Source organism: Xyrauchen texanus, chromosome 23 (genome assembly GCF_025860055.1).
Source record: "Xyrauchen texanus isolate HMW12.3.18 chromosome 23, RBS_HiC_50CHRs, whole genome shotgun sequence".
NCBI classification, from domain to species: domain Eukaryota; kingdom Metazoa; phylum Chordata; class Actinopteri; order Cypriniformes; family Catostomidae; genus Xyrauchen; species Xyrauchen texanus.
Genome location: NC_068298.1, coordinates 5,637,787 through 5,650,877, shown reverse-complemented (window position 1 = coordinate 5,650,877; position 13,091 = coordinate 5,637,787). Strand labels below are relative to the sequence as shown.

Genomic DNA, 13,091 nt, shown 5'->3' with positions numbered 1-13,091 from the left:
AAAGTGTAACAAGGGCACTTTTAAAACATTGATTATATAGTCTGACATGTTTAAAGGATGCATTCTTAGAATGAATCACTTCAGCTAAATTACAAATTTTTAGGTCACTTCGGATAAAAGCATCTGCTAAATAAATGTATGAAAATGTAATAAATGTTAAATGGTCTGACATGGCTCAAAAAGTGATGGCTGCTTTCGAAACACTGTTTCATAAAGCTTCGAAACCTTTACCAATCATTCGTTTCGAACCAATGCTTTGGAGAGCGTATCAAATTGTCCAAGTCATGTGATTTCAGCAAACGAGGCTTTGTTATGTCATACGGTTTCTAAACAGTTTTGAAACATTTCGAAATGTTCGTGGTTATGCTAGAGGTCGTTGATCCCACAGTGAAAAGTTAAATGTCAGCTAACACTGATCTCGAGTCAGTTCAGCAATAACTTAAGTCTATAAAATCAGAGAGATTCAAAGAAGAGTTGCTGATTTGAATTTGGTCATTTTAATTTCCCTGTCAGTCACCTTGAGCTGTGTTCCCAAAGGAAAGAAAATCAAATTGTGTGACATTTAAAGAGATTTGTTTGTTTTACAAAAAGTGAATCTGGAATTCCAACTATTGCAACGCACCTTCACTTTATTTTCTTTTTCTTTTATTTAGTTCACCCACTTTGCAAACACTAGGAATGCTGCAGTGGTAAACATACTCTTCATGTGTTTTTAAGTGGGACCACCTGTTTGGTTTGGCTGGTTAACATGTTCTTGTTAGCCCTTGCTAGTATGTTGTATCAAATTTAAATTTACTTTAGACCAGGGCTGGACTGGTAATCTGGCTGACGTACTTTGGGCAGACTGCCCATCGGGTGAACGGAGTGGGCCAGTAAACACCCCCACTTGCTATGTAAAATCCCGGGCCGATTTCTCTTCCCAGTCCAGCCTGAGACAGTCCGTCCATGACAACATAAACCAAACACTGTTCCCTTGAGTACATTGTGAGATTCAAGCTAGAGTATGTCCATTGAATCTTAAAGCGATAGTTCACCCAAAAAAGTCACATCTGTCATCATTTACTCTCCATAATGTCATTCCAAACCCGTATGACCGGGATGCTCATTATGTAGATCGCAATCGACTGGTCAATCGCAAGACAACCACTGGTCGATCTCATTAACTGGTCAAAGAGTAAAGGGAGTCGAGAGAGAAACTTCTCAAATAATTAAATAGTTGAAGATCACTTTTATTTCCTCATTGGTGGATTTCCAAAACGTAGGATGACAGGAGAAGACTTTCATATTTAAAAGGTACGCTCTACCTGATTGGTCACGGATATGAATAGGGGTAGGGCTATAGTTTCTCAGACCAATCAGGTAGCACTTTCCTGATAAATAGCACTGAATCGTCCAATTAGTTATCGCTTTCCTCGTGAATAAAAATGGCTGTTCCCCTGTTATCCTACGTTTCGGAAACTGGAAACTGACTTTCGTGGAAATCGTTTTGTGTGCATGTGTGTTGTGAGATACGGATACACGCCTGTGTGATGGTCAAATACATTTAAAAATGCACGTCATTGTCATTTATAATATAATTTGTTATTTAAGATATCTGAAGATAATTGTATTTATTTTGCAATTAACAAATCCAAAATTGTTTTTAGTTGCATTAGTGGTGTAGGATTGTTTGTCCTGGCAAAAACTCACTTCACTCAGGAAAAACTGTAAAAATAATATCCTGGTAAAATATGCTCCCTCACACAGAAAGAAAGGCTGAGAAAATCCAGATACTTTTAAAGATTACGTAGACATGTTTCTCAGAATATTGTGAAACAAGATAGAAATCAATGGAGCAATGCTTAGAAATGAAAGCATACGGCAGGCAAAGCTTTTCCAGGCAGTGATTAGGACATTGGTCATTTTAAATGAAGCATTATAGAGTATATTACATATTAAATCAACCTTAGATTTCAGAAAGCAATTATGTTTGAGACCTCACAAGATGAAATTAAGAAATTCTCAAAGTGCACATTATGATGTGCTTTGTTCTTAGTAGTCAGTTAATGAAAGTGACTGTTTGTGTGACTGATTGTATAGAAATCAAATGCAATATAAGCGAATGTTGTCTGAGGCAAACATTTTACCTAACATATGCTTTTGTGTTCCATGTAAGAAAGAAAGTATTTGGGGTTTGGAACAACATTGGGGTGACAGAAGTTTCATTTTTGGATGAAATGTAATTCCCCAACTCCTCCATACATTTAAATGCATCTGGTCTTGTGACGATTTTAATGTGAATGTTTCTATTCTACATTGCCATTAATATTTTCGTAGGTGCTAGATACTGACTAACTTATTGGTCACTGGCTAGACTGACCGATAGAGGAGGCTTATGACTTATGCTTTTTTTTTTTTTTTTTGTGTGTGTGTGTGTGTGTGTGTGTGTGTGTGTGTGTGTGTGTGTGTGTGTGTGTGTGTGTGTGTGTGTGTGTGTGTGTGTGTGTGTGTGTGTGTGTGTGTGTGTGTGTGTGTTGGTGCATTGAGTCAAGACCGCTAGACAGGGAAACCAGTCATGATGACTCAGTTTCAAATCCTAGTGAGCTGTCTACCTAGACAGCATTATTAAGCATCATTGTGACTTGGAAGTCTGTTCCAAAAATGTTTAATTCGTTGCAAATTATACCTAGTTTTGGCCAACTTCTGGGGCAGTATCACATGGATCCTTAAATATCATTGTATTTTTTAAATTTTTATACTTTTTGTTTTATTTATGTTCTGTGTATTGTTGTTAGCATCGGCAAGTCCAATTCATTATAGCAAAATCTTTCAGTAAGCAATTAAAAAAAAAAACATTCCCTGATTCCCTGCACGGCAGTTTGTGTTTCATTTTGATGTAAAATTGCTGTTTATCACTATGTTTGCACTATTTGGATATATAGATGTTGTTTATTTTTCCAACAATATTATTTTGAACATCACAGTGTTTCGAATATTAAAATATAAAAATAGAAATATTATTAATAAAAAAATAAAATTACGGTCAAATGATACACTTTGCAAATCATTTGGAACAAGTCTTTAAAATAAATCACTTAAAAAGAACGATTCACAAATCAGACATCATTAATAAGAATGAGTATTGATACAGATATCCTGATGTGATTTGATTGTGGCTTATAAGCTTTCTGATTAATTTCCAAATGTATTTTGGTTCTGAATATTTGTTATAATGTCCATTTTGCTTATGCATGAAAGACATTCTCTCTCAGAAAATGTAGTTAATTGTGCAGGGAACCTTCTTGGTACATTACGAAAATAATAATTTCACATTTTTTATCATTAGACTTTCAGGAATATGGTCACATTTTAGCTTTTGAAAAATTTACCAATTACATGTATTCCATCAATAAATATGATGTAAATGGTCTGCACTTATATAGCGACTATTTAAACTTAGTGGTATTCAAAGCGCATTACACCGCGTCCCATTCACACACCAATGACAGCAGAGCTGCCATGCAAGGTGCTAGCCTGCCATTGGGAGCGACTTGGGGTTCAGTGTCTTGCCCATGGACACTTTGGCATGTGGGCCGGGAATCGAACCACCAACCCTGCGATTAGTGGACAACCCGCTCTACCACCTCAGCCACCACTAATTTTGAAATTGATATGTAGCGCTAATACGGTACTGTCTCTTTAAGAATAGCAGCAGTTCAGCACTTGTCTTATAGAAGTGTTCTATTTGAGCTCAAATTAACGAGATGAAATTACTAGCTTAGTCCACTGTAAATTTCCATGCTGGTCCAGGTTTATGCTGGTTATTTCTGGTTTTTGCTGGTCCATTTTTCACATAATTTGAGGAAGGACCCCATATGCAGGATGGCAAAGATAAGGGGTTTTATTTGAAAAACTAAAAATACAAACAAAAACTTTCACAAGGGAGAAAACAAGTATAACAAGACAACAATAAAACTGGGGGAAAAAAAACTGACTGGGGGAACAACAGGAAATGACAGGAACAGCACGAATGTGCTAGAAACAAAACATAACAATATGGCAGAGAAGATGAGACAGTGGAGAGGATATATAGAGGAAGAGGAATGAGCCACAGGTGCTGCTGATCTACTAATGAGCCAAGCAATTCCTGCTGAGCAGCACCAGTGAGAAACATGAGGGAAAGAGGAAAATGGACGACCTGAGAGATGGGTGGAGGAAACTGTCACAATCCTGCCACATCAAGAATAACACAAGACCAAAATGGCAGGATCATGACACTCAGCTGATGACACCGGTCAACCAGCATGATTTTCCTGGTGAAGATGATTGGCAAAGGAAGTTAACTGTTTATGCTTGTGAAGCCTACCAGCATACAAGCATCATATCCAATATGCAAAATAAATAATTAAAAAAATAAAAACATATGTGTGCATGCAGGAGGACAGGGAATGGGTTAGAATTTGCCTTTCAAAGACTACTCTGATTGCATGCATCATTAGGAAGACAAGGTTTCTTGTTTTCTGCTGGCATTTGGAATACATGTTTTGAAGGTCCTCACAAGAGCAGTGAGTGCGAGTGTTGTGTTTGGGGGAGGTTGTGTTGTAGGGGTGGGTGGAACTTCAGAAGCTGTGGAATGAGGAGTGAGGGTGGAATGAGGACAGTGAATACAGAGCGCTGGATGATCGACTGTGACATTTGCAGCAATGTGCTCCAGGTCTCTGGGCCATGTATGTTCATGGTGACGAAAGATGGATTCAAGTGCACGACACTGCTATTAAATTATTTCAGGCTGAGGGGCAGCCATTAGGATGGAGTCTTTTCTAATGATTCTTAACATTTCAACACCAGTGGCCTTGCAGACATTTCGAGCAGTCAGGCATGGGCAATGCATTGTTCTCACTGTAGTGCAGCGAGTGTCCTGATTAGCGGAATGAAGGAGAGCAGTGAGTATTTCAAAATGAGACCACTAGCTGCTCAGGGAAATATCCATTTAGATTCTTCATATTCCAAAAAGTGATTAACGTTGTTTAGCACCATTCCCCAAACAGCGACGAACCCCGTAACATGCTCTGCGCCCACCAGGGTAAACAAGTTATCAAAATGTGGCATGACATCTTAGGACTCTCTGTGTAAAGTGATGATGCGATGCTCGCACTTGAAATCAGGGCACATATACGACTCAAGTCGGTATGCGCTTGTGTAGCGTTGCGGCATGCTTATTTAAAAAGGCTGTTGATTAATTCATTGCACTTAGTTATATAAAATGAGCACACTTAATCATACCCCAACCATGCGTCAGAAAACAAGTGGTAAATGGAATTGTGTTTAAAAGAGATATATGTGTACATTTCCTTGTGAAGATCATGGCTGCAGAAATTCATCAAACACCCATCATATGATGGAAAAGAGCAGGCCTGGACTGGGACAAAAAATTATAATAATGCCATAGAGCGGAGGAGGGCGGGGCCGGGCTGGAATGACTCACACCCTGTCCGCAATCAGCCTGATGGGGCGCGCAAGGGATAAAGTCAGCCAGTGACGACAGTTAGAGAGAGAGAGAATTACGGACAGCTTCCCTGTATGTGGTTATGTTTGTGTGTTTTTATTTAATTATTTATATTGTTAAGCCGGTTCTCGCCTCCTCCTTTCCCTTTAACCCCTTTACATTGGTGCCGAAACCCAGGATCTGGAAGTACGCCCCTTGGAGTCCTCCCAGATGGCCGAGATCCTCTAGTCCCTCGCCGGCCTACATCAGAGCCACCAATAATCCCTGCTTGAGCTGCACCAATACCAGGATCGCCAGTTCTTTGAGATCCTGCAAGCTCAAGCAGAGGACCGGCATGCGATCCAGAGCCTCCTCGGCCAGGAGAGAGCCCTGACCTTGACCCGGGAGAGCCGAGATCCTTGTTAAACTCTCCTTTGTACTTGCCCTTATGAACATTTACCATAGTTCTTTCATACATACCCATAATATTAGTAAGAGCATGTTGATCACATGTAAAACAATGCTCCTCATTACCAGACGTAATGAATGTTTCTAAAAAAAACCTGCCATGAAAATGACATTTTTCCCTAATATACAACATTTAATATATTTATAATGAAAGTGACATGCATTTCAAATGTATACAATATTTATGCCAAAACTCCGTCTTTCTACAGTTACTATAGTACCTGCAATGCAGTAAGAATGGTGAAGTGTGTATTGAAAAGAATTGAATTACCACTTTGAATGAGACAATGTTTTCCTGTTCACCTCTTCACTGCTGTTTAGAATGTTAGGGGCCAGGATGTTTCAAAGAGCTTTGCACGGTGCCTTTAAGGTTTTCATTTCTCACGCTGTTTACCACGGTACTGCGCGGTGTGAGCACAGAACGGGTTAGTCAGCACTGCGCAGAAGGGCTAGTCCTGCTCTGCTCTCACGCTGCAGCCAGTGCATACTTTGCACAGGCGGGTTGGTCCCGTGCAGCAGCCAGTGGATGTGTTGCACAGGAGGGCTGGCCCTACCTGTTTAAACAGGTAGCAGCGTTTCATCATACTTCTGGAGTATTTGGTGCTTAATAAATAAGAGTGGGGCGACTGACCAGCCCAATGCTTGCCCCACTGTGAAAATGCCTGGTGTGCCAGATGGCCAGTCCATCACTGAAGAAGAGCAAATAACCAAGAAACCATGTTATTTGTGTAGTTAAACATGCTTGTACATTTTAAATGAATGTTTTATATATATATATATATCATATTTTTTTATTAGTATTTTTTTTTTTAATTGCTGATTCACACACTTGTGCTTACAAATTACACTTAGAAAAAATGTTTGACATCGTGGCACTACCTTGCATGTGTAATTCCTTTAGTCACTAGTGAATCCGGTGCTAAAACAATGCAGACAGCTCATACACACAAACAATGTTGTCATCTGCCACAACTCATTCTTACTGAATCCCCCCTTAATTAAGTGATATGATGAGATTCAATCTGAGAGAGAGGTATTCAGGTGGAGAAACATGCATGCTCAGGGGAACATCCAGACAGTTGGGGTAGACAGACAGACACAAAAACAGGGTGAAGTCGGAGTGGCGAGTCGAAGGCATGCAGCGCATGTGACATATTGTATGTGAGTGGTTTGAGTTTTTTCAAAGCCTGTCCTGTTAAGTCCAGGACAACTGATAGAAGGGAAGCAGACCATTTTTATCCCAGAGGAAAAAGACTACATCAGAGCCAACCAAAATTATGAGTAAACTGAGGGGAATGTTGAAGACCAGCAGAGCTGTTGAATAGACGGGCAGCTTTACTAACCCCTTTACAGTATAGTTGTCACTCCACTGCAGGCCTGTTATCTTACATACTTGGCATAGTAATGGATGAGTACTGGTGTAGATATGGTATCTTGTAGAGCAATGGATAAAAGCCTTGTGTCCGAATATGCATTGTTTCCTACTAGGGCTAGACTGGAAATCTGGCATACCGTGCATTTTCCCGGTGGGCCGACGTTCCACCGAGTGGGCCAGTGGTGCGTCTGCGAAAAGTGCCGAATGGGGCGTGTTAAGAAAAAATGAGCCGCTGAGTTAGGCAGAACGGACCACAAAACGGTGCCGCGATATACAGAAAAGGACAGCGACACACATGTAAAATCCCGGGCCGATTTCTCTTCTCCGTCCAGCCCTGTTTCCGACGATATAGTATGCCAAGCCAAAACCTCAGTATTCATAAAACAGTAGGTGACAAAATGTACTATCCTTTAATCCCACGGTGAGCAGAACGTAAGATAGTAACCATGGTCTCCCCGTCACCAATATAGAATTTGAACAAACTCGATGTTTAATGTAAATGTAACCGGTCCTGATCGCCCCGCTCCGAACGGGACTCGAACCGACGACCCCGGCGTGGGAGGCGGGTGCGCTAACAAGGAGGCTAAAGGCTACAAACTCTAGCATCAGTCACTAGTGCATCACTTGAGGTCAGGAGAGTCAGGTTTTTTACAAACTGCACAGCTATCTACCAGCTGGCTCCCGTTACACTCACCCCCTAAACCTCACTCCCATCCGGGTCACGGCACCATTGTAACCGGTCCTGATCGCCCCGCTCTGAACGGGACTCGAACCGACATCCCCGGCGTGGGAGGCGGGTGCGCTAACAAGGAGGCTAAAGGCTACAAACTCTAGCATCAGTCGCTAGTGCATCACTTGAGGTCAGGAGAGTCAGGTTTCTTACACACTGCACAGCTATCTACCAGATGGCTCCCGTTACACTCACCCCCCTAAACCTCACTCCCATCTGGGTCACGGCACCATTGTAACCGGTCCTGATCGCCCCGCTCCGAACGGGACTCGAACCGACGTCCCCAGCATGGCAGGCAGGTGTGCTAACAAGGAGGCTAAAGGCTACAGCCTCTAGCATCAGTCGCTAGTGCATCACTTGAGGTCAGGAGAGTCAGGTTTTTTACACACTGCACAGCTATCTACCAGCTGGCTCCCGTTACACTCACCCCCTAAACCTCACTCCCATCCGGGTCACGGCACCATTGTAACCAGTCCTGATCGCCCCGCTCAAAACCGACGTCCCCGGCGTGGGAGGCGGGTGCGCTAACAAGGAGGCTAAAGGCTACAGCCTCTAACATCAGTGCACAGCCTCTAACATCTAGTGCACAGCTATCTACCAGCTGGCTCCCATTACACTCACCCCCTAAACCTCACTCCCATCCGGGTCACGGCACCATTGTAACCGGTCCTGATCGCCCCGCTCTGAACGGGAATCGAACCGACATCCCCGGCGTGGGAGGCGGGTGCGCTAACAAGGAGGCTAAAGGCTACAAACTCTAGCATCAGTCGCTAGTGCATCACTTGAGGTCAGGAGAGTCAGGTTTCTTACACACTGCACAGCTATCTACCAGATGGCTCCCGTTACACTCACCCCCCTAAACCTCACTCCCATCTGGGTCACGGCACCATTGTAACCGGTCCTGATCGCCCCGCTCCGAACGGGACTCGAACCGACGTCCCCAGCATGGCAGGCAGGTGTGCTAACAAGGAGGCTAAAGGCTACAGCCTCTAGCATCAGTCGCTAGTGCATCACTTGAGGTCAGGAGAGTCAGGTTTTTTACACACTGCACAGCTATCTACCAGCTGGCTCCCGTTACACTCACCCCCTAAACCTCACTCCCATCCGGGTCACGGCACCATTGTAACCAGTCCTGATCGCCCCGCTCAAAACCGACGTCCCCGGCGTGGGAGGCGGGTGCGCTAACAAGGAGGCTAAAGGCTACAGCCTCTAACATCAGTGCACAGCCTCTAACATCTAGTGCACAGCTATCTACCAGCTGGCTCCCGTTACATAAAGGATCCATATTTTACCAGCACATTTTTCTTTTAAACATACTTAACTAAACAACAACAAAATAAAGTGGACAGCTGCATGTCTTCATGTGAATAGTCTGTCCTGATATGACCTTAGTTATTCCTTAATGATCATGTTTTATAATGACTTGTTGTGGTATATTAGACTTGGGGCAGTTGTGTAAACAGCAAACCAAAATGCAATCTGCATATGTGAAAATGTCCTGATGATATTCTGTTAATTTAGTCCTTCAGTGGATATTGCAAGATTTGTTAGTGCAATTTAAAAACTGTTGGTACAATGAACATTTAGCATCTACATTCGATTTATATTATGTCTTGCATACAAAATGAACCATGTTGTTGCCGACGGCTAAATAACTCAAATGAACAGAAATGTGCAGCAAACCATTACATCTCGAAATCCTTAATTGGATATTATCGTTCACAGAAATTCATAATTAGGCTTCAATTGCTTCAAGAGTTTTGGTAGAATAAGAAACAGCCAGTCAGGCGAGAAGTTGTGTTTTGTTTAAGGCAAGAGTGTGTTGATGAGTTCTCTTGGACAGACTCTGACACAGCTCTTTCATCTGCGGGAAATAATGCAATTAATTCTCTACTCATATTCATGCAGTCAAAACTAATTTCTATGTTGATACAGATTTTCCTATTATTTCCATTAAGCTCATGACAACATCATCCGTTTCCATTTTTCATGATCTGGTATCACGACAACACATTGTGATGTCATTTTTGCTGTTGCAAAAACAGCGTGATAATATCTGTGTTTTCGACGGGACGGTTTTAGTATACAGGTCAATGACAAAAAGGTAGTGAATATTAATTTTAACATTTAAAAAAGGAATTTAAAATGAATCTGCCTATATTTATAAATGAAATGTTTGTATTCATGTTGGTTTCATATGGTTCTGAATACTTTTATGCCCTTTTCAACAAAATTTTTTATATTCTGACTCTAAAAAATGTAATGTGGTGCAACCTTTGAGTAAAAGTAATAACATATTTTATGGAAAACACATTTTCTTTCTAAAGTATTTTTTTCAGAATTTTATTGAGTTTCAATTCATATTTAAGTTTACATTTATAGTTTCAGTTTAGTGATAACATATATTTTGTTTAAAGAAAAATTTTTACATTTATTTATGGGATAGTTCTGTTATCTAAATGTACAGTGCAAAAGGAGTTCTATTTTGGTTTGTTCTAACCCAAAACTGATCTCTTTAGAAGACATGGATTATACTGTAGTCTTATGGATTACTTTCACACTGCCTTTATGTGATATTAGAACCTTCAAGGTTCTGGTCACCATTCACTTGCATTGTGAGGACCAACAGAGCAGAAATATTCTTCTAGAAATCTTCATATGTGTTCTGCAGAAGAAAGAAAGTCATACACATCTGGGATGGCATGATGATCAGCAAATTATAGAGAATTTTTTATTTTATTTTTTGTAATTTTTGCCACAGTTTTCTTGTTTTTTTTTTTGTTTACATTTCTAGTTTTACTTTATGATTTTAGTAATATTTTTATTACTCATTTTTTGTAAAAGTTTTTTTTTTTTTTTTTTTTAAGTTATTCATCTTTAAGTTCACACTTATGTTTTCAATTTAGTAATATATTTATTTAAAAAAATATTGTCTTAGGAACATGTTTTTAATGTAATTTTATTGAGTTTGGGTCATACTGTAGTGCACATTTATAGTTTCAGTTTAGTAATAACATAACTTACACTGGCGGCCAAATGTTTGGAATAATGGACAGATTTTGCGGTTTCGGAAGGAAATTGGTCCTATAATTCACCAAAGTGGCATTCAACTGATCACAATGTATATTCAGGACATTACTGATGTAAAAAACAGCACCATCACTATTTGAAAAAAGTCATATTTTATCAAATCTAGACTGGCCCCATTTCCAGCAGCCATCACCTTATTTATAAGATAAGGTTTATATTATATACTAAAGCTATTTGGTTCATTGAATGAAGCTTAACATTGTCTTTGTGTTTGTTTTTGAGTTGCCACAGTATGCAATATACTGACATGTCTTAACTCTTTCCCCACCAGCGTTTTTAAAAAAAGTTGCCAGCCACCGCCAGGGTTTTTGACAATTTTCGCTAAACTTTAATGGCCCGCAGAATATTTTCTTCCATGAATATATGAAGATGCTATATATCAAAATAAAGATCTGAGCCTCTGCTTTTAGGCAAAAATGATTTTATTTTATCTTCATTTGTTCTTTTTTATTGCCACTTGAACAGAGGTAGGTTTTGTCAAAAACAACATTTCGGACAAAAAGCTGAGAAAAAGGCATTTTTATCAAACAAGTGCTTTTTTATTTATTTATTTATTTCAAGCAAAAATATTGTGACAACAGAAAAGATACACAATAATAATAACTTATACACTTATGCTTGAAAATGGAGTGGGAAGAAGTAAAACTTATTAAACCCCACCCCAGTCTATCAAAGAATTTATACAAACAAAAAATAGCTGCTTCCTTCATCGATAATCTCAAAGAGAAAATAATAATAATTAAAAAAAAAAAAAAAAGAATAATAATAATAGTAAAAATAATACCTCGTTTAGAAACAGTGGTTGCACAAGTCAAAACCACACATTCATACCATACATATTAATAATATACAGATATTTCCACAGGTAACAATGATAATCAAATACTAACAATGGTAGACGAAATACCACAAGGGTACATAACAATGATTATCAAATACCAACAATGGTAGATGGACCATTTAGTCCAGCTTTAGTATTAGTATGGTGTTCCACTTCACGTTTGAGACGATCGCAGTCTGTTTCTTTGATCAAAGAGTTACGTACTGCGCGCAGGTCTTCCTTACTGTATACCACCTAAAACACGGATACCCGGAAAATTCTGTGTTTGGCGGGGAAGCGTTTTTTCATAAAACCCGGAAAATTCCGTGTTTGGCGGAGAAAGAGTTAAGGTCAAAAATAGGTAAAAAAATGGCACACAAAAAAAAGAAACAGCTTTCTCTAGAAACTTGTCAGTCAGCAATTGTTTTGAGGAATGAAGGTTTTACAATGCTTGAAATTGCCAAAAACTGAAGATTTCATACAAAGGTGTAACTACAGTCTTTAAATACAAAGGACAACTGGCTCTAACAAGGACAGAAAGAGATGTGGAAGGCCAGATGTGCAACTAAACAAGAGCATAAGTACATCAGAGTCTCTAGTTTGAGAAATAGACGCCTCACATGTCCTCCGCTGACAGCTTCATTGAATTCTACCCGCTCAACACCAGTTTCATGTACAACAGTAAAGAGAAGACTCAGGAGGTCTTATGGGAAGAAATGCAAAGAAAAAAACACTTTTGAAACAGAAAAACACAAAGAAAAGGTTCGAGTGGGCAAAGAAACACAGACATGGAACAACAGATAATTGGAAAAGAGTGTTACGGATCTTAACCCCATTGAACTTTTGTGGGATCAGTTACACTGTAATGTGCGTGAGAAGTGCCCGACAAGACAGACACATTTATGGCAAGTGCTACAGGAAGTGTGGGGTGAAATGTCACATGAGTATCTGGACAAACTGCTAGAATGCCAAATATCTGCACTGCTGTCATTGCTGCACATGGAGATTTTTGGATGAGAACTCTTTGAAGTAGTTTAAGACGTTTTTTTCAGATTGTAATAGTAATTTTTCACGTTATTAATATCCTGACTATACACCATTAACAGTTGAATGCCAATTTGGTGAATAAAAGAACCAATTTCTT

General features: G+C 39.8%; 1 protein-coding gene across 4 annotated transcripts in view; it reads left to right on the top strand.

Moving 5' to 3' along the window:
• The window catches only part of LOC127662997 (glutamate receptor 3-like), a 164,333-nt gene that overhangs the window by 33,457 nt on the left and 117,785 nt on the right, over positions 1-13,091 (top strand). The window lies entirely within an intron of this gene.